Below are 23,355 nucleotides of genomic sequence, written 5' to 3'. Positions count from 1 at the left end.
AAAATAAAACTACTATATAAAACTTGAAGCAATTTTTTATTTTGATATCCTAAAATTTTCTTTTTTTTAAAAATGTTATGTATTTATTGGCTATGCCGGGTCTTTGTTGCTGTGTGCAGGCTTTTTCTAGTTGCAGAGAGCATGGACTGCTCTCTAGTTGCGGTGTTCAGGCTTCTTATGGTGACTTCTCACGTTGCTGAGCACAGGCTCTAGTGTGCACGGCTTAAGTAGTTGTGGCCAGCAGGCTCAGTTGTTGTGGCTCCTGGGCTCCAGAGCACGGGCTCAGTAGTTGTGGAGTACAGGCTTAGTTGCTCCAAGACATGTGGCGTCTTCCCAGACCATGGATCAGACCTATGTCCCTTGCATTGCAAGGCAGTTTCTTAACCCCTGGACCACCATGGAATCTCCTAAACATTTCTAAGGAGAGCATTAGTAACTTTCTTTTTTTTCTCCAGTTTCTTTTTTTTTTCTATACTGTGGTAAGGTACACGTAACATAAAATTTGCCATTCAAACCATTTTTAAGTGTATAAAATACATTCATTATGTTGTGTTACCAAAACAATTATTCATTCCAGAATGCTTTTCATCTGCTAAAACTGAAATTCTATACTCATTAAAAAATAACTTCCCATTCCCATCTTTTTGGCAGCCCTTGGCAGCCAATATTATACTCATTCCAGAATGCTTTTCATCTGCTAAAACTGAAATTCTATACTCATTAAAAAATAACCTCCCATTCCCATCTTTCCAGCAGCCCCTGGCAGCCGACATTATACTTTTTTTTTGTCTCTGTGACTTTGATTATTCTGGGCATTCCCTATAAGTGAAATAACAGTATTTGTATTTTTGTTCCTGGTTTACTTCACTTAACCAAGTGAACCCAGGTCTCCTACATTGCAGGCAGACTCTTTACCAACTGAGCCACCAGGGAAGACCTTAACCAAGTGAAACAGTCCTCAAAGTTCATCCATGTCGTCTCATATGTCAGAGTTTTCATCCTTTTCAAGTCTGAATATTGTATTGTGTGTGTATACCACATTTTACTTATTCATTCACCTTTTGATGGGACACTTGGGCTGCTTCTACATTTTAGCTGTCGTAAGTAATGCTGCTATGAATGTGAGCATATAAATATTTCTTCAAGACCCTGCTTTCAGTGTTTTCAGTATATACCCAGAAGTGGTATTGTTAGATCATATGGTAATTATGTTTTTATTCTTTTTGAAGGACCATCATACTGTTTTCCATAGTGGCTGTACAATTTATATTCCTATCCATAATACACAAGTGTTCCAGTTTCTCCACCTGCTTTCTAATACTTGTAATTTTTCTTCTTTATTTTTATAGCAGCCACCCTAATGGATGTGAGGGGTATTTCATTGTAGGTTTTTTTGTTTTTTTGCATTTCCCTAAGGATTATTCATGTTGAGCATCTTTTCATGTGCATATTGACCACTTGTATATCTGCTTTAGAGAAATACCTACTCAAATCCTTTGCGCATTTTTTAATCAAGTTGTTTTCTGTTGTTGTTGACTTTTAGAAGTTCTCTGTACATTCTAATTAATCCTTTATCAGAAAAATGGTTTGTAAATATTTTCTCTCATTCTGTGGGTTGCCTTTTTACTCTGTTGATGGTGTCTGTAGATGCACAAAACAGTATAAATTTTCATGAAGTCCAGTTTGTGTATTTTTTCTTTAGTTGCCTTAGCCTTTGGTGTCATACTCAAGAAATTGTTGACAAATCCAATACATGAAGCTTTTGCCCTGTGTTTTCTTTGATGAAAGAAACAGTCTTAGGTCTTTATAGTCTTAGATCTTTGATCCATTTTGAGTTTATTTCTGTATACAGTATTAGGTAAGGGTCCAGCTTCATTCTTTTGGCTATGGATATCCACTTTTCCCTAGTATCATTTGTTGAAAAAGCTGTCCTTCCCCATTGAATGGTCTTATTAGCAACCTTGTCAAAAGTCATTTGACTGTATGTGCGAAAGTTTGTTTCTGGACTGACTGTTGTATTCAGTTGGTCTGTATGTCTTTAGAGTGCCTGTATTACACTATTTTGATTTTAGTAGCTTTGTAGTAAGTTTTGAAATCAGGACGTGTGAGTCATCAGTTTTGTACTTCTTTAATATTATTTTGGCTCTTCAAGGTCCCCTGAGATTCCATATAAATTTTGGGGTGGGTTTTTCTATTTTGACAAAAAAGTTTATTGTAATGAGGAGTAATGCTTTTTGACCAGGTGGGCATTCACTTGCTGCTTCATAAAGTTAAACATTGTAGAATAATGGTGTGACCATAATTACGCCAACCAGTTTCTTAATTTGCACAATTAAAATGGTTTTACATTTGAAATACAGTATTTTGATCATTGTGTCTATGGTTCATTATGGAGAAATTACTGAGGTAACATGCGGCATCACTTTAAAAACAAAGTTTCAGATAGGACACAGTATCCTTTTTTCCCTGGAGAATAATAATCTATAATAATACTCTTTTAGAGTCCTCTTACTAAGTTCCACCTAATAAGTGTAAAATAATCTCCAAAATGTCATTAGTACACATTAGAAGAGAATATAACAGAATTATGCATGCATTTGCCTCTTCTTGGGTTACTTGAGCAAATAAATATTCAAGTTGCATTCACGAAACATTTACAGTCCAGATAATGAATGGGCTGAATTTGCAGAGGAAACAAAGATGTTTATCCCTTCTCTGCCTTGAACAAGTAGACTGAGCTCATAGCGCAGTTTCACTTATTTGACTTAGGGGTATATCCTACTTTTGATTATAATTCAGGTCATGAATTAATGAGTATGTTTTTAAAATCCTATAATTCTGACTTCTCAACAAACCTTGAAAAAGAAAGCATACCATTATGTGATGTACTTATTTAACACATAAGGATTAGTTGCTGGGTTCATAAATTAAGGCTCTGAAAGATTGGAATTTCTTACTTCTTGGCTTTAAAGTTGCTGCCTTTGTGTTCAAGTTCACTCATATACAGAGACTGACTAATGTTTAAATTCTCGCCCCCAAAAAGAATAACATAGAAGTCCAGTAAATTCTTGATTTGATGTGATTTCAATGTTTGGCCATTTTAATATTCTTTTAATTACTTACGCTTTGTTCAGTTCTATCAGGTTGTCTTTTTTATTTATTTAAAATTTTTTATTTTTAATGCAATTTTTAAAGATTACACCACATTTACAATTATTGCAAAATATTGGCTATATTCCCCATGCTATACAATACACCTTTGTAGCCTAACTTATACCCAGTGGGCTTCCCTGGTGGCTCAGTGGTAAAGTGTCTGCCCACAATGCGGGAGACCCGGGTTCTATCCCTGAGTTGAGAAGATCCTCTGGAAAAGGACATGGCAACCTACTCCAGTATTCCTTGCCTGGAAAATTCCATGGGTGGAGGAGCCTGGTGGGCTATAGTCCGTGGGGTTACAAAGAGTCAGACACAACTGAATGACTTCACTTCACTTTTATACCCAGCAGTTTATACCTCCCACTCAACCACCCCTATATTGCCACCCCGCTTTGGTAACCATTAGTTTGTCCTCTGTATCTGTGTGTCTACTTCTTTTTTGTTATATTCAATAGTTTGTTTTATATTTTAGATTCCACATATATGTGATGTACAGTATTGGGCTTTCTCTGTCTGACTTATTGCACTTAGCCTAATGCCCTCCAGTCCATCAGTGTTGCTGCAAATGGCAAGATTTCATTCTTTTTCATAACTGAATAGTATTCTTGTGTGTATGTGTTTATACACATACCCTATATCTTCTTTATCCATTCATCTGTTGGTGGACACTTAGGTTGCTTCCATATCTTGACTACTATGAACGTTGGGGTACATGTATCTCTTCAAATTAGTGTTTTAGTTTTTTGGAGATATATCCAGGAGTGGAATTGCTGAGTTACATAGTAGCTGTATTTTTAGTTTTTTGAGAAACCTGTTTTCCATAGTGGCTGCACCAGTTTACATTTCCACCAACAGTGTATGGGGTTCCTTTTGTCCACATCCTTGCCAACATTTGTTATTTGCATTCTTTTTTATGATAGCTGTTCTAAGAGGTGTGCAGTGATATCTCAAGTGGTTTTGATTTGTACCTCCTTGATGATTATTGATATTGAGCATCTTTTCATGTGTTTATTGTCCATCTGCATATCCTCTTTGGAAAAATGTCTGTTCAGTTCTTCTTCCCATCTTTTAATTGGGTTGTTTGCTTTTTTGATGTTGACTTGTATGTGCTGTTCATATATGTTGGGTATTGATCCCTCATTGGTCATATCATTTGCATATATTTTCTCCTATTCAGTAGGTTGTCTTTTCATTTTGTCATTGGTTTCCTTTCCTATTCAAAAGCTTTTATGTTTAATTAGGGAAAAGAATAGATGCATATAATGAAGGTTAAAAGTATTTAACAAAGAGTCAGAAAGTATAAAGAACAGCCAGAGATGAAGAATACAGTAACTGAATGAAAAAATCGCTGGAAGTAATAAAGAGTAGAAAAGTAGAAAGAATAAACAGTAGGTTAAATGATACAGAGGAATGGATCAGTGAGCTGGAAGACAGAGTATTGGAAATCACTACTGCTGAAAGAAAAAAGAATGAAAGGAAATGAGGACCAGCTTGGTGAATTACAGTCCATAGGGTCACAAAGACTTGGACACACTGAAGGGACTTAGCACACACACAGGAAACCTATGGGACAACATCAAGTGCAGTAATATTTGCACTGTAGGAATCCCAAATTATTGGAGGCATTAAAGTTAAAAGCTTCCTAACCTGGGGAAGGAAACAGTCACCTAAGTCCAGGAAGCACAGAGTCCCATACAGAATTTACCCAGAGAGGAACACGCCAAGACACATTGTAATTTAAATGGCAGAAATTAAAGGTAAATAGAGAAGAGAATGGGCTTCCCTGGTAGCTCAGCTGGTAAAGAATTCACCTGCAATGCAGGAGACCCCGGTTTGATTCCTGGGTCAGGAAGATCCCCTGGAGAAGGGATAAGCTACCCACTCCAGTATTCTTGGGCTTCACTGGTGGCTAGCTGGTAAGCCTGCAGTTTGGGAGACCTGGGTTCAATCCCTGGGTTGGAAAGATCCCCTGGAGAAGGGAATAGGTACCCACTCTGGTATTCTGGCCAGGAGAATTCCATGGACTGTATGGTCTGTGGGGTTGCAAAGAGTCGGACAAGACTGAGCAACTTTCACTTTCAGAGAAGAGACTATTAAAAACAGCAAGGGAAAAGCAACAAATAACATACAAGGGAACTCCCATAAGGCTATCAGCTAATTTTTCGGCAGAAACTCTGCAGACCAGAAGGTAGTAACATGGTTTATTTAAGGTAATGAATAAGAAAAATGTACAACCAAGAATACTATATTTAACAAGTCTTTCATTCACATTTGATGGAGAAGTCAAAGCTTTGCATGTGTGTTCAGTCATGTCCAATTCTTTGTGACCCCATGGACTATAGCCTGCCAGGCTCCTCTGTCCATGGAATTTTCCAGGCAAGAATACTGGAGTGGGTTGCCATTTCCTATTGCAGGGGATCTTCCTGACCCAGGATCAAACCCACATCTCCTAAGTCTCCTGCACTGGCAGGCAGATTGTTTACCACTGTGCCACCTGGGAAGACTTACAGGCAAGCAGAAGCTAAGAGTTCAGCACCACCAAACCAGCCTTACAACGAATGGTAAAGGAACTTATCTAGGTTTAAAAAAAAAAAAAAAAGGACACAACTAGGAACAAAAAATTATTTGGAAAGCTCACCAGTAAAGGCAAACATATAGTAAAGGTAGGAAATCATCCATACACAAAACTAGTAGGAAAGTTAGAAGACAAAAGTAGTAAAATCATCCATATCCACAATAAGCAGTTAAGGGATTCATGAAACAGATGTAAAATGTGATATCAAAGACAGTAGTCATGAAGGGAGGAGAGTCAAGTGCAGGGTTTTTAAATTGCATTTGAAACTAAGAGATGAACAACTTAAAACAATCATGTATATGCATAGATTGCTATACAAAAGCCTCATGGTAACCTCAAACCAAAAATCTTTTATAGATATACACACAAAAAAAGAAAAAGGAATTGAAACACAACACTGAAATAGTTTTCAAAGCACAAGAGGAAAGAAGAAGAAGGGGAGGCGGAAATGACCTACAAAATTAAATCTAAAACAATTAGCAAAATGGCATTAAGAACACATATATCAATAATTACCTTAAATGTAAACAGACTAAATTCTCCAACCAAAAGACATTGACTGGCTGAATGGGTATAAAACAAGACCCACATATAAAACAAGACTCCTATGAGAGACTCTAGATGTAAAGATACATAAAGACTGAAAATGGGAGGATAGAATAAGTTATTCCATGCAAATCCAAATCCAATAGGCAAAACACTCTCTGACATACATCACAGCAGGATCCTCTATGACCCACCTCCCAGAATATCGGAAATAAAAGCAAAAATAAACAAATGGGACGTAATTAACCTTAAAAGCTTCTGCACATCAAAGGAAACTATCAGCAAGGTGAAAAGACAGCCTTCAGAATGGGAGAAAATAATAGCAAATGAAGCAACTGACAAACAACTAATCTCAAAAATATACAAGCAACTCCTACAGCTCAACTCCAGAAAAATAAATGACCCAATCAAAAAATGGGCCAAAGAACTAAATAGACATTTCTCCAAAGAAGACATACAGATGGCTAACAAACACATGAAAAGATGCTCAACATCACTCATTATCAGAGAAATGCAAATCAAGACCACTATGAGGTACCATTTCACACCAGTCAGAATGGCTGCGATTCAAAAGTCTACAAATAATAAATGTTGGAGAGGGTGTGGAGAAAAGGGAACCCTCTTACGCTGTTGGTGGGAATGCAAACTAGTACAGCCACTATGGAGAACAGTGTGGAGATTCCTTAAAAAACTGGAAATAGAACTGCCTTATGATCCAGCAATCCCACTGCTGGGCATACACACTGAGGAAACCAGAAGGGAAAGAGACACGTGTACCCCAATGTTCATCGCAGCACTGTTTATAATAGCCAGGACATGGAAGCAACCTAGATGTCCATCAGCAGATGAATGGCTAAGAAAGCTGTGGTACATATACACAATGGAGTATTACTCAGCCATTAAAAAGAATTCATTTGAATCAGTTCTAATGAGGTGGATGAAACTGGAACCTATTATACAGAGTGAAGTAAGCCAGAAGGAAAAACACCAATACAGTATACTAACGCATATATATGGAATTTAGAAAGATGATAACAATAACCCTGTGTACGAGACAGCAAAAGAGACACTGATGTATGGAACAGTCTTATGGACTCTGTGGGAGAGGGAGAGGGTGGGAAGATTTGGGAGAATGGCATTGAAACATGTAAAATATCATGTATGAAACGAGATGCCAGTCCAGGTTCAATGCACGATACTGGATGCTTGGGGCTAGTGCACTGGGACGACCCAGAGGGATGGTATGGGGAGGGAGGAGGGAGGAGGGTTCAGAAAGGGGAGCACATGTATACCTGTGATGGATTCATTTTGATATTTGGCAAAACTAATACAATTATGTAAAGTTTAAAAATAAAATAAAATTAAAAAAAAATAAATAAAAGCTAACCAAAGATCAAAAAAAAAAAAAAAAGAAAGAAAGCCAGAGGAGCAATATTTATGTCATACAAAATAGACTTTAAAGACTGTTCCAGGAGACGAAGAAGGATACTACATAATGATCAAGGTATAAATATAAGAAGATATAATAATTGTAAATATCCATTCACCCACCACAGAAGCACTTAAATATATGTTAAATATTAGCAGACATAAAAGGAAAAATCAACAGTGACACAGTAATAGTAGGAGACTTTACCTTCCCCCCTGCCAACTTTCATCAATGGAAAGATCATCCATATAGAAAATCAAACAGGCCTTCAATGACACATTAGACCAAATGGTCTTAATTGACATATAGAGAGCATTTCATCTGAAAGCTACAGAATACACATTGTGGTGCACATGGAACATCTCCCAGGATAGAGCACGTGCATGGCTGCAAAACATGCCTTGGTAAATTTCAGAAAATTAAAAAAGTATCAAGCATCTTTTCCAACACTATGAGACTAGAAATCAACTATATGGGGAAAAAACAACAACTGCAAAAACAGGGACACATGGAAGCTAAACAGCATGCTACTAAAACAGCCAGTGGACTACTGAAGAAACCAAAGAGGAAATTAAAAATTACCTACGGACAAAAATGAAAACAGGGTGATCCAAACCTATGGAATAGAGCAGAAGCATGTCTAAGAGGATGCTGTTTACTCTTTAAAAATATTGACTTTTCAAATGTTTTAAAAGTTTTCTTCAATTTGTCTACTATCTTTGTACTCTGTTTATGGTACTTTTCTGTGTGGAAGTTTTTTTTTCCTTTTAGGTAAATTTGGCAGTTCTCCTTTATTCCTCTCTTTCTCATATACAGGCTTTTTCTTCTAGTCGGCTCTAGAGCTATTTCACACAGTTTCTTCTAGTTTTTTCCTTTCTCGTACACCCTCCAACACTTAAATGTTTGCTGCATCAGGGACAGTTTTGTGCTAAGGTGTGAAGAAGAGCTTTAAGTACACTTCAGTCACTCATTCATGTCCAACTCTCTGCGACGCCATGAACTGCAGCACTCCAGGCCTCCCTGTCCATCACTAACTCCCAGAGCTTACTCAAACTCATGTCCATTGAGTCGGTGATGCCATCCAACCATCTCATCCTCTTTCGTCCCCTTTTCCTCCCGCCTTCAATCTTTCCCAGCATCAGGGTCTTTTCCAGTGAGTCAGTTCTTTGCATCAGGTGACCAAAGTATTGGAGTTTCAGCTTCAGCATCAGTCCTTCCAATGAATATTTAGGACTGATGTCCTTTAGGATGGACTGGTTGGATCTCCTTGCAGTCCAAGGGACTCTCAAGAGTCTTCTCCAACACCACAGTTCAAAAGCATTGGTTCTTTGACAATCAAGCTTTCTTTATAGTTCCAACTCTCACATCCATACATGACTACTGGAAAAGCCATAGCTTTGACTAGACGGACCTCTGTTGGCAAAATAATGTCTCTGCTTTTTAGTATGCTGTCTAGGTTGGTCATAGCTTTTCTTCCAACGAGTAAGCATCTTTTAGTTTCATGGCTGCCGTCACCACTGCAGTGATTTTGGAGCCCACAAAAAAAAAGTTTCTCACTGTTTCCATTGTTTCCCCATCTATTTGCCATGAAGTGATGGGACCAGTTGCCGTGATCTTAGTTTTCTGAATGTTGAGTTTTAAGCCAACTTTTTAAACTCTCCTCTTTGACTTTCATGAAGAGGCTCCTTAGTTCTTCGCTTTCAGGCATAAGGGTGGTGTCATCTGCATATCTGAGGTTATTGATATTTCTCCCAGCAATCTTGATTCCAACTAGCTTCATCCAGCCCAGCATTTCACATGATGTACTCTGCATAGAAGTTAAATGTTCAGGGTGACAATATATAGCCTTGACATACTCCTTTCCCAATTTGGAATCAGTCTGTTGTTACACGTCCGGTTCTAACTGTTGCTTCTTGACCTGCATACAGATTTCTCAGGAGGCAGGTCAGGTGGTCTGGTATTCCCATCTCTTTAAGATTTTTCCACAGTTTATTGTGACCCACACAGTCAAAGGCTTTGACATAGTCAGTAAAGCAGAAATAGATGTTTTTCTGGAATTCTCTTGTCTTTTCAATGATCCAGTGGATGTTGGCAGTTTGATCTCTGGGTCCTCTGCCTTTTCTAAATCCAACTTGAACATCTGGGAGTTCACGGTTCACGTACTGTTGAAGCCTGGTTTGGAGAATTTTGAGCATTACTTTGCCAGCATATGAGACGAGTAGAATTGTGCAGTAGTTTGAACATTCTTTGGCATTGCCTTTCTTTGGGATAGGAATGAAAACTGACCTTTTCCAGTCCTATGGCCACTGCTGAGTTTTCCAAATTTGCTGGTATATTGAGTGCAACACTTTGACAGCATCAACTTTTACGATTTGAAATAGCTCAACTGGAATTCTGTCACCTCCACTAGCTTTGTTTGTAGTGGTGCTTCCTAAGGCCCACTTGACTTCACATTCCAGGATGCCTGGCTTCAGGTGAGTGATCACACCATCATGGTTATCTGGGTCATGAAGATCTTTTTTGTACAGTTCTTCTGTGTATTCTTGCCACCTCTTCCTAATATCTTCTGCTTCTGTTAGGTCCCTACCATTTCTGTCCTTTATTTTGCCCATCTTTGCATGAAATGTTCCCTTGGTATCTTTAATTTTCTTGAAGAGATCTCTAGTCTTTCCTATTCTATTGTTTTCCTCTCTTCCTTTGCATTGATCACTGAGGAAGGCTTTCTATCTATCCTTGCTATTCTTTGGAACTCTGCATTCAGATGGGTATATCTTTCCTTTTTTCCTGTGCCTTTAACTTCTCTTCTTTTCACAGCTGTTTGTAAGGCCTCCTCAGACAACGCTTTTGCCTTTTTGTATTTGTTTTTCTTGGGGATGATCTTGATCACTGCCTCCTGTATGGTGTTATGAACCTCCGTCCATAGTTCTTAGGCACTCTGTCAGATTTAATCCCTTGAATCTATTTGCCACTTTCACTATATAATTGTAAGGGATTTGATTTAGGTCATACCTGAATGGTCTAGTGGTTTTCCCTACTTTTCTGAATTTTGCAGTAAAGAGTTCATGATCTGTACCATAGTCAGCTCCCGGTCTTGTTTTTGCTGATTGTATAGAGCTTCTCCATCTTCCGCTGCAAAGAATATAATGGCTAGACAGTTTTCCAAAGCTGTTTACTACAAATTCTGTCTTTTATTTGCATGTTTGAAATGCCTCGCTTGTCATGAACTGAATTTCCATTTAAGCATGAGTTTTATTATCTATTTCAGTGATTCCCAACCACTCCCCCCCTCCTATTTGTAGTTCAGGAATATCCTGCTTTTGATTACCCTGACTTTTCATTGTATTTTATAATCTTCATTGCTTTTATTTTTCAGTTATTTCCCATCTGTTTTCATAATTTTTTCCCCAGGAAAGATTCAAGGTCATTTTTATCCAAGGGTAAAAAAAGCCTGTGAGAATAATTTAGAAGACTTAACATTTGACAATGATAAGAATTTTTCTTATTCAGCTCTTCAGGAAAATATTATAGTTCTTGCCACATCAGTTCAGTTCAGTTGCTCAGTCGTGTCTGACTCTTTGCAACCCCATGAATTGCAGCACGCCAGGCCTCCCTGTCCATCACCAACTCCCAGAGTTCACTCAAACTCATGTCCATTGAGTCGGTGATGCCATCCAGCCATCTCATCCTCTGTCGTCCGCTTTTCCTCCTGCCCCCAATCCCCTCCAGCATCAGAGTCTTTTCCAATGAATCAACTCTTCGCATGAGGTGACCAAAGTACTGGAGTTTCAGCTTCAGCATCATTCCTTCCAAAGAACACCCAGGGCTGATCTCCTTTAGAATGGACTGGTTGGATCTCCTTGCAGTCCAAGGGACTCTCAAGAGTCTTCTCCAACACCATAGCTCAAAAGCATCAATTCTTCGGCACTCAGCTTTCTTCACAGTCCAACTGTCGCATCCATACATGACCACTGGAAAAACCCATAGCCTTGACTAGACAGACCTTTATGGGCAAAGTAATGTCTCTGCTTTTGAATATGCTACTAGGTTGGTCATAACTTTTCTTCCAAGGAGTAAGTGTCTTTTAATTTCATCGCTGCAGTCACTATCTGCAGTGATTTTGGAGCCCAGAAAAATAAAGTCTGACACTGTTTCCACTGTTTCCCCATCTATTTCCCATGTAGTGATGGGACCAGATGCCATGATCTTCATTTTCTGAATGTTGAGCTTTAAGCCAACTTTTTCACTCTCCTCTTTCACTTTCATCAAAAGGCTCTTGCCACATAGGCCTTCAAATTTATGGTAGTTCTTGCTATCATGAATAACAGTTTTTTCTTCTCTTTTACTTTCTATTTTGGTTACTGTTGATATTTATGTGAGTCATTATATTGGATTTATTTAGTCTGTGACAGTCTTGCTGCTGCTAAGTCACTTCACTCGTGTCCGACTCTGTGCGACCCCATAGATGGCAGCCCACCAGGCTCCCCCATCCCTGGGATTCTCCAGGCAAGAATACTGGAGTGGGTTGCCATTTCCTTCTCCAATGCATGAAAGTGAAAAGTGAAAGTGAAGTTTGTCTGTTGTCTGACTGTAGCGACCCATGGACTGCAGCCTACCAGGCTCCTCCGTCCATGGGATTTTCTAGGCAAGAGTACTGGAGTGGGGTGCCATTAATTAATATTTTTCAATAGAATTGTCAATTTTAGTGCTTTTTGATGCTCTTTTTGCTTTGATTATAACTGTGTCAAACATTGTAATGCCAACCCTTCTTTCTTGTTTGTATTTATGTATCATATAACAACAGAATAATGCTGTTAAATTTAGGCCTATCATTTTACTTTCTTTTTGGATCATTGGTTTTTAGGTGTTTGTCATGTAATTATCTTTAAATTTTATTTTATAACCGAATCTGAATCTTGCTCTTTCTAGGTCAGTCATTTTAAAATTTAGTGAGATGATTGATCTTCTGTTACAGTGGGTTTTGTATTTAATGTTTTTTGAAGATTTTAAACAAAATATAGCTAGAGGTTTCTTTTACTTTTATTGCTGATAAGTTGAAAAGTAAACAGTTTGTAGTTTTATCAGAGGATGGCATCTAAGACTTTAAATCAGATAAGGGTCTTTTCAGATGAGTCAACTCTTCGCATGAGGTGGCCAAAGTACTGGAGTTTCAGCTTTAGCATCTTTCCTTCCAAAGAAATCCCAGGGCTGATCTCCTTCAGAATGGACTGGTTGGATCTCCTTGCAGTCCAAGGGACTCTCAAGAGTCTTCTCCAACACCATAGTTCAAAAGCATTGGTTCTTCGACGATTAAGCTTTCTTTATAGTTCCAACTCTCACATCCATACATGACCACAGGAAAAACCATAGCCTTGACTAGACGGACCTTTGTTGGCAAAGTAATGTCTCTGCTTTTGAATATGCTATCTAGGTTGGTCATAACTTTCCTTCCAAGGAGTAAGCATCTTTTAATTTCATGGCTGCAGTCACCATCTGCAGTGATTTTGGAGCCCAGAAAAATAAAGTCTGACACTGTTTCCACTGTTTCCCCATCTGTTTCCCATGAAGTGATGGGACTGGATGCCATGATCTTCGTTTTCTGAATGTTCAGCTTTAAGCCAACTTTTTCACTCTCCACTTTCACCTTCATCAAGAGGCTTTTGAGTTCCTCTTCACTTTGTGCCGTAAGAGTGGTGTCATCTGCATATCTGAAGTTCTTGATATTTCTCCCGGCAATCTTGATTCCAGCTTGTGCTTCTTCCAGCCCAGCGTTTCTCATGATGTACTCTGCATGTAAGTTAAATAAACAGGGTGACAATATACAGCCTTGACGAACTCCTTTTCCTATTTGAAACCAGTCTGTTGTTCCATGTCCAGTTCTAATTGTTGCTTCCTGACCTGCATACAAATTTCTCAAGAGGCAGATCAGGTGGTCTGGTATTCCCATCTCTTTCAGAATTTTCCACAGTTTATTGTGATTCACACAGTCAAAGGCTTTGGCATAGTCAATAAAGCAGAAATAGATGTTTTTCTGGAACTCTCTTGCTTTTCCATGATCCAGCGGATGTTGGCAATTTGATCTCTGGTTCCTCTGCCTTTTCTAAAACCAGCTTGAACATCAGGAAGTTCACGGTTCACATATTGCTGAAGCCTGGCTTGGAGAATTTTAAGCATTACTTTACTAGCGTGTGAGATGAGTGCAATTGTGCGGTAGTTTGAGCATTCTTTGGCGTTGCCTTTCTTAGGGATTGGAATGAAAACTGACCTTTTCCAGTCGTGTGGCCACTGCTGAGTTTTCCAAATTTGCTGGCATATTGAGTACAGCACTTTCACAGCATCATCTTTCAGGATTTGAAATAGCTCAACTGGAATTCTATCACCTCCACTAGCTTTGTTCGTAGTGATGCTTTCTAAGGCCCACTTGACTTCACATTCCAGGCTGTCTGGCTCTAGGTGAGTGATCACACCATCGTGATTATCTGGGTCGTGAAAATGTTTTTTGTACAGTTCTTCTTGCCATCTCTTCTTAATATCTTCTGCTTCTCTTAGTTCCATACCATTTCTGTCCTTTATCGAGCCCATCTTTCCATGAAACGTTCCTTTGGTATCTCTGATTTTCTTGAGGAGCTCTCTAGTCTTTCCCATTCTATTGTTTTCCTCTATTTCTTTGCATAATACTTTAAATAATATACTTATTTATAAGTATAAATAATATACTTATTTATATATACATAAGACTTTAAATAATATACTTAAATTTAGGTTTTTAATTTATCAACTTAAGAAATGAAACAGTCATTAGCTGTATAGGTTTAAAGATGTTGAACTTCATAGTCCTTCTGCCTCTTCATCTCCCAGTTTTCAGATGCTTGTTAATTTGTTTGAGGATTTTCGTCTTAGAATTTTTTGATTATACTAGGGCATGCATGTGTATTAGCCTGCATATCTTTTATATCTTTTTTTAAAATTAAGAGATACCAATTATTTAGGCTTAGTTTTATAATTAAATAGATTCAGTCCTCACCATCCTTTCATTCCATGTCCTTGTTGCTTTTTTTTTTTTGAATCAGTTGTTGCCAAGTTGAATCGTATCATCACATTGATTTTCCTGTGACTATCAAGAATAACATAATTTTGATTCACAAATTAATTGTTCTTCTCAAGCTTTCTCTTCCCTCAGTCTTCTCCATTTTGCTAAGCCACTAGCCAAGCCAAAAAAATAGGCATTGTCCTTGATTTCTCTTTCTTTTGTACTTCAGGGTCAGTCTGTCAGCAAGTTTTTTCAACTCAACCTTCAAAACATATACTGAATCCATCTACTTCTTATTGCCATCTTTCCCCTCTAGTCTCTCTGTTTCCTCTCCCAGACCTCCCATCTATCGCCATCTAGTTCCCACAGTGCCACCAGAATGGTCCTTTTAAAATACATATCATATATCATAATGCTCTCCTCCTTAAAACCTTCCTGGAGCTTCAAAATTGCACTTAGAATAAATAATATTCAAACTTTCAACCTTGCTTATGTGATTGGCCCTGTCTACTTCTCTGAGCTCATCATGTATCTTTTTCCCTTCCCTATTCCCTTCTTATTTTTTTCTTTTTTATGTAGTCAGTCCAAAATTAAACTGACTCTTCTTTTCCGCGTGAAGTACTAGTTTTCATGGTCTTTTTCCAGAAGCCCTCCTGGTCATTCAGATTTCAGCTTAAATGTTGTAGCCTCGTAAAGACCCAGTTCTGACTACATAAGTTAAAGTAGTCACTCAGATCTTTGTTATTTTAGTTCTCACATGTCTAGGACATGTGCCTGCGTAACATTTTTCTTATTTCTTTGTATTTGTTTGTTTAATGTCTGTCTCTCCTGGCATGTTAAGAGGCATGAGACTAGTGATCTGTCTTTACTGTTATAGTTCAGCACCAGAAATAGTGTAGGCACATAGAGGACATTCAATAAATACCTTTGTACAGGGGAATATTATAAATGACTTTCTGTTGTCTTTTAAATAAGAATGACCAGTTGACTAGATATAGAATTATTACATCATACATTCTTCTCCTGCCCTCAGAAAATATATAGACATTTTCTGCTTTGAATATTATTAGAATAAAGCTATAAGGCTTGCCTGATTATTTTTCCTCTTGTAGGTAACTTGCTGCTTCTTGCTGAAGTTGCTGCTCAATTGTCTGTGGCACTAATACTACATATCTTCTCTAATCTGTGATGTTTCAGGTCTTATTATTTAGATTTCAATTCATTATTAACAATAATTGTGATTTCAGTAAATTCATTAAATTTATTAATAGTAAATACCTATAAAATTAGTCACCTGAGAAATGTTTTTCTTACAGTTTAAATATACATACTTTTAGTGAATAGTTTCATTTATTTTCATAATCTGTGTTTTAGAATCTGAGAAATTGGTCTTCTGTTTGTGACAGTGATTTTATTCATTTGGGTTATTTCATTATTATATGTTTTATTTGTGGTTTTGTTTTCTTTTGTTTTTGCCTTTAAAAAAATAATTTCTATGTTAATCATAGACTTTTATACCTTTTTTTTTTTTTTTTAGCATTTTCAGAAAAGCCAAAGTAGATGTGTTTTTCACATTTTGCAAACAGAGTTAGGGGAGTTTTATGTGACAAATACGATGTTATAGTATTGAATTTTCCCAACATTTGTTTCCGATGCCTCAAATAATTTCTGGAGACAGCTGTATTTCAAAAATGAATTTTTGACTGTACTATGCAACTTAAAAAAAAAAAATCGCATCAAAGCCAGTATAATGCAAAAGTGCTTCCTTGTATTTATTTAACAGATGAGCTGGTTTAGAATTTTATTTAGACATGAAAAAATAATTATTTGCCAATCTGACTTAGAAAAAAGCCTGCATCTGGTAAAAGATAAACAGTTTTTTTTTTTTTTTAAGTAAATGAAATCTCAGCTGTAACTCAATTATACTTTTCACCCCAGTTAAAAATAGATTATTGAAATTTATAATCATTTTAAAGTCTTGAATGTTATTACAGATTTACTGACTTGTTCCTGGTAATTTAATTGTATAATATTATATTTAAAATTTCACTAAAATAAATGACTTTTGAGACTCTTCTAGTACTAATCCTAAAGTGAATCTTAGGGTTAAGAGCAAAAATAGATTAGCACAGAAAACTATTTTTTTAATTGGCCACAGAAATAATTGATAAGATGAATGAGCATTTTCCCCTATATTTTTGTTGCCCTTTGTATACATATGAAAGCAAATGATTATTTTTAAGAGTGATTTAAGCATTTCTCTATCTTTTTTATAGATAGAAATTTCTCTATCATTTTTATAGTCTATACTTTTTAAATAGAAGCACCATTTTACAAATGGTGACTTAGGTATTTAAAATAAACACTACCAATGATACCATTTTGAGTTTTATCATCTGTTTGGTGAGGCATCAGGGCTGCTCTAGAAAAGCAGGCGGATATTACAATTGTGCATGTCACCCTATTTTCCTGTTTGTGTCTGAATTTCAGCCTACCCTCTAACTCATTTTACAGATGCTCATTTTGCTCAACAAATCTGTAGTTAGTGCCAGCCAATAGCCAGAACAATCCGAGTTTGAGAAAGGTGATCATCATATTCCTCATTTGCCTTCTCAAGTCTTCTCTGCTCACATTATCCCCTTATTATGGTAGAACTACATGATGGTACTTTAAAATTTTCCAAATTATCATTTGTTTAAAACTGTGAGCCTTGCATAGAGGCATGGAATTTCATGAAATCATTACCCAGGGTGCTAATGCAGTATACTTTGTTTACTTGCTTTTTAAAATGCTAAATTGGAAATCTTTGTGAAATAATCCAATATTTATAAATAAAATGGTGAATTAGATGTATTTTACTAGATTAGACAGTTTTCAGATATGTTGGAATCTTTCAGTTCAGTTCAGTTGCTCAGTCGTGTCCAACTCTTTGCAATCCCATGAATCGCAGCACGCCAGGCCTCCCTGTCCATCACCAACTCCCGGAGTTCACTCAAACTCACGTTCATAGACTCAGTGATGCCATCCAGCCGTCTCATCCTCTTTTTTCCTCCTGCCCCCAATCCCTCCCAGCATCAGAGTCTTTTCCATTGAGTCAACTCTTTGCATGAGGTGGCCAAAGTACTGGAGTTTCAGCTTCAGCAGAATTCCTTCCAAAGAACACCCAGGGCTGATCTCCTCTAGAATGGACTGGTTGGATCTCCTTGCAGTCCAAGGGACTCTCAAGAGTCTTCTCCAACACCACAGTTCAAAAGCATCAATTCTTCGGCACTCAGCTTTCTTCACAGTCCAACTCTCACATCCATACATGACTACTGGAAAAACCATAGCCTTGACTACACGGACCTTTGTTGGCAAAGTAATATGCTATCTAGGTTGGTCATAACTTTTCTTCCAAGGAGTAAGTGTCTTTTAATTTCATGGCTGCAATCACCATCTGCAGTGATTTTGGAGCCCCCCAAAATAAAGTCTCTCACTGTTTCTACTGTTCCCCCATCTATTTGCCATGAAGTGATGGGACCAGTTGCCATGATCTTCATTTCCTGAATGTTGAGCTTTAAGCCAACTTTTTAAACTCTCCTCTTTCACTTTCATCAAGAGACTTTTTAGTTCCTCTTCACTTTCTGCCATAAGGGTGATGTCATCTGCATATCTGAGGTTATTGATATTTCTCCCTGCAATCTTGATTCCAGCTTGTGCTTCTTCCAGCCCAGCGTTTCTCATGATGTACTCTGCATATAAGTTAAATAAGCAGGGTGACAATAGACAGCCTTGATGTACTCCTTTTCCTATTTGAAACCAGTCTGTTGTTCCATGTCCAGTTCTAACTGTTGCTTCCTGACCTGCATATAGGTTTCCCAAGAGGCAGGTCAGGTGCTCTGGTATTCCCATCTCTTTCAGAATTTTCCACAGTTTGTGGTGATCCACACAGTCAAAGGCTTTGGCATAGTCAATAAAGCAGAAATAGATGTTTTTCTGAAACTCTCTTGCTTTTTTGATGATCCAGCGGATGTTGGCAATTTGATCTCTGGTTCCTCTGCCTTTTCTAAAACCAGCTTGAACATCAGGAAGTTCACGGTTCACATATTGCTGAAGCCTGGCTTGGAGAATTTTGAGCATTACTTTACTAGTGTGTGAGATGAGTCCAATTGTGTGGTAGTTTGAGCATTCTTTGGCATTGCCTTTCTTTAGGAAAGGAATGAAAACTGACCTTTTCCAGTCGTGTGGCCACTGCTGAATTTTCCAAATTTGCTGCCATATTGAGTACAGCACTTTCACAGCATCATCTTTCAGGATTTGAAATAGCTCAACTGGAATTCCATCACCTGCACTAGCTTTGTTCGTAGTGATGCTTTCTAAGGCCCACTTGACTTCACATTCCAGTATGTCTGGCTCTAGGTGAGTGATCACACCATCGTGATTATCTTGATCATGAAGATCTTTTTTGTACAGTTCTTCTGTGTATCCTTGCCACCTCCTCTTAATATCTTCTGCTTCTGTTAGGTCCATACCATTTCTGTCCTTTATCAAGCCCATCTTTGCGTGAAATGTTCCCTTGGTATCTCTAGTTTTCTTGAAGAGATCTCTAGTCTTTCCCATTCTGTTGTTTTCTTCTATTTCTTTGCATTGATGACTAAGGAAGGCTTTCTTATCTCTCCTTGGTATTCTTTGGAACTCTGCATTCAGATGCTTATATCTTTCCTTTTCTCCTTTGCTTTTTGCTTCTCTTCTTTTCATAGCTATTTGTAAGGCCTCCCCAGACAGCTATTTTGCTGTTCTGCATTTCTTTTCCATGGGGATGGTCTTGATCCCTGTCTCCTGTACAATGTCACAAACCTCCGACCATAGTTCATCAGGCACTCTATCAGATCTAGTCCCTTAAATCTATTTCTCACTTCCACTGTATAATTATAAGGGATTTTATTTAGGTCATACCTGAATGGTCTAGTGGTTTTCCCTACTTTCTTATAAATTTATGTCTGAATTTGGCAATAAGGAGTTCATGATCTGAGCCACGATCAGCGCCCCATCTTGTTTTTCTGACTGTATAGAGCTTCTCCATCTTTGGCTGCAAAGAATATAATCAGTCTGATTTCAGTGTTGACATTCTGGTGATGTCCATGTGTAGAGTCTTCTCTTGTGTTGTTGGAAGAGGGTGTTTGCTATGACCAGTGCGTTCTCTTGGCACTGGAGAACGCACTGGAATTGGAATCTTTAAATATCTTTAAATAGATGTTTAAAACTTTTTTTATTTTTTTTTATTTTTATTTTTTTTTTTTTTGCTTTTAAAAAATATTCAAGTTTAATAATTTATGCTTTACCAATAAGATACATATTTCTACTTTTCTTTTTTTTTTTTTTTTTTTATTTTTATTCTTCCAATTTTATTTTATTTTAAACTTTACATAATTGTATTAGTTTTGCCAAATATCAAATGAATCCGCCACAGGTATACATGTGTCTACTTTTCTATAAAAGGCGTTAGTGGAACATCCCTGATTAAGTCAAGCCAGCGCTGACCCCGTGGTGCCCGGACCTCACCTGCCCACAGCTTCGTCCCATGCCCTCCTCATCTTGTTTCCTGGAAATATAAATGGAAAATGTACAGTAAATTTTTTAAAAGTCAGAAATTTTATAAAGATTTAAACAACCATTAGTTTGCCTTGTTAATGTTCTTGAAAGAAATCCCGAAGTAGGAGGTTTGGCCAAATAGGAGAAGTGTCAACTATTCCGATTAAGTGGTATGTTCCTGCTTTTCAGTATTTACTTCTATTTTAAAAACCTTAATATTTTTTATTTTTAGAAATAATCTGTAAATTTAGATATTGGAACCCTATCTTCACTATTTCAAAAGTTCAAATCTGAATTAGTAGAAGATGTTGATTTTGAGGTCACACCAAAATTTTATTAGTTTTAAATAATACATGCAGAAAACTAATAAAGGGTAAGTAGACATTTTCTGCCATTTAATAGGTAAAAACCACATGGAATGCTAGAGTGTTCTGTTTCACTTAGATTCCAGTTTCTGAACACAGGATAAAATTGGAATGAAGATACTTGTTCAGTTCAGTCGCTCAGTTGTGTCCAACTCTGCAACAGCCTGGACTGCAGCACGCCAGGATTCCCTGTGCATCACCAACTCCTGGAGTCTACTCAAATTCATGTCCATTGTGTTGGTTATGCCATCCAACCATCTCATCCTCTGTTGTCCCTTTCTCCTCCCGCTTTTAATCTTTCCCAGCATCAGGGTTTTTTCCAGTGAGTCAGTTCCTCACATCAGGTGGCCAAAGTATTGGAGTTTCACCTTCAGCATCAGTCCTTCCAATGAATATTCAGGACTGATGTCCTTTAGGATGCACTGGTTGGATCTCCTTGCAGTCCAAGGGACTCTAAAGAGTCTTCTCCAACACCACAGTTCAAAAGCATCAATTCTTCGGCACTCAGCATTCTTTATCGTTCCTACTCTCACTTCCATACGTGACTACTGGAAAAACCATAGCTTTGACTAGATGGACCTCTGTTGGCAAAATAATGTCTCTGCTTTTTAGTATGCTGTCTAGGTTGGTCATAGCTTTTCTTCCAACGAGTAAGCATCTTTTAGTTTCATGGCTGCAGTCACCACTGCAATGATTTTGGAGCCCACAAAAATAAAGTCTCTCATTGTTTCCATTGTTTCCCCATCTATTTGCCATGAAGTGATGGGACTGGATGCCATGATCTTAGTTTTCTGAATGTTGAGTTTTAAGCCAACTTTTTAAACTCTCCTCTTTGACTTTCATGAAGAGGCTCTTTAGTTCTTCGCTTTCAGGCATAAGGGTGGTGTCATCTGCATATCTGAGATTATTGATATTCCTCCCAGCCATCTTGATTCCAGCTATGCTTCATCCAGCCCAGCATTTCTCATGATGTATTCTGCGTAGAAGTTAAATAATCAGGGTGACAATATACAGCCTTGACGTACTCCTTTCCTGATTTGGAACCAGTCTGTGTTGTTCTATGTCCAGTTCTGACTGTTGCTTCCTGACCTGCATACAGATTTCTCAGGAGGCAGGTCAAGTAGTCTGGTATTTCCATCTCTTTAAGAATTTTCCAGTTTATTGTGATCTACACAGTCAAAGGCTTTGGCATAGTCAATAAAGCAGAAGTAGATGTTTTTCTTGCATTCTCTTGCTTTTTCAATGATCCAACGGATGAGAATTTGGTGATCACTTAAAAGTGGGTAGGTATCAGTTCAGTTCAGTCGCTCAGTCATGTCCGACTCTTTGCGACCCCATGAATCGCAGCACCCAGGCCTCCCTGTCCATCACCAACTCCTGGAGTTCACTCAGACTCACGTCCATCAAGTCAGTGATTCCATCCAGCCATCTCGTCCTCTGTCATCCCCTTTTCCTCCTGCCCCCAGTCCCTCCCAGCATCAGAGTCTTTTCCAATGAGTCAACTCTTTGCCAAAGTACTAGAGTTTCAGCTTTAGCAGCATTCCTTCCAAAGAACACCCAGGGCTGATCTCCTGTAGAATGGACTGGTTGGATCTTCTTGCAGTCCAGGGGACTCTCAAGAGTCTTCTCCAACACCATAGCTCAAAAGCATCAATTCTGCGGCGCTCAGCTTTCTTCATAGTCCAACTCTCACATCCATACATGACCACTGGAAAAACCATAGCCTTGACTAGACGGACCTTTGTTGGCAAAGTAATATCGCTGCTTTTCAATATGCTATCTAGGTTGGTCATAACTTTTCTTGCTTTTTCAGTGATCCAATGGATGAGACTTTGGTGATCACTTAGAAGTGGGTAGATGTCAACTATACTTCAATTAAAAAGAAAAGTTAGTGGGTAGGGAATTCCCTGGTGGTCCAGTGATTAAAACTCTGTGCCTTCATTGCAGAGCACACTGATTCTATCCCTGGTCAGGAAACTAAGATCCTAGAAGCCAGATTACACAGCCAAAAACCATCAGAAACACATAGAGAGTTGGGATGGGGAGGGAGGTAGGAAGAAAGTTGAAGAGGAAGGGGACATACCTATACCTATGGCTGATTCATGTTGATGTATGGCGGAAACCAAAACAATATTGTAAAGCAATTATCCTCCAATTAAAAATAAATAATTTGAAAAGAAACACATGGAAGTGAGTAGGTAGATATCCAAAGCATATAGTAACAAAGAGTGATTCTTTATTTTTGTTTCCTTTGTAATTCAGGGCTTCTTGATAAAATGAAGGATGGACTGGAATCTAGCCTGCTTGTTGAAATTACCCTGTATAAATAATAAAATTTAGTATATAATGGAAAAGTTTCAGGCAGATGGGTGAGAACTACTCTAATGAGAGGGCTCAGAGGGAGGAGGAAGGAGAGACAATTCTTTGTATCCATAAGTGGACAGGCAAAGCCTCCACATGGGCAGGTTTTTACGATACTCTTCAAGAATTGCTCCCTCTTGCTGCCTCTGTTGATAATGGGGAATGTGAGATTATTGTCTATTTTGGATTATCTTCACTAATCCCCTTCTCTTTGCAGACTCTTATGTTTAGGGTATATGTAACCATTCATGTGGTACGTGTTTTCTCACTTTTACAAGTAAAAGCTAAATTTTCTGTAAAGATTTTCGCTTAGATTTTGATTGTT

General features: G+C 37.9%; 1 protein-coding gene across 1 annotated transcript in view; it reads left to right on the top strand.

The window, feature by feature from the left end:
• Positions 1–23,355, top strand: part of MAP4K5 (mitogen-activated protein kinase kinase kinase kinase 5) — a 126,573-nt gene that overhangs the window by 28,029 nt on the left and 75,189 nt on the right. The window lies entirely within an intron of this gene.

Source organism: Bos javanicus, chromosome 10 (assembly GCF_032452875.1).
Source record: "Bos javanicus breed banteng chromosome 10, ARS-OSU_banteng_1.0, whole genome shotgun sequence".
Taxonomy (NCBI): Eukaryota; Metazoa; Chordata; class Mammalia; order Artiodactyla; family Bovidae; genus Bos; species Bos javanicus.
This window is presented reverse-complemented; position numbering and strand designations above follow the sequence as displayed.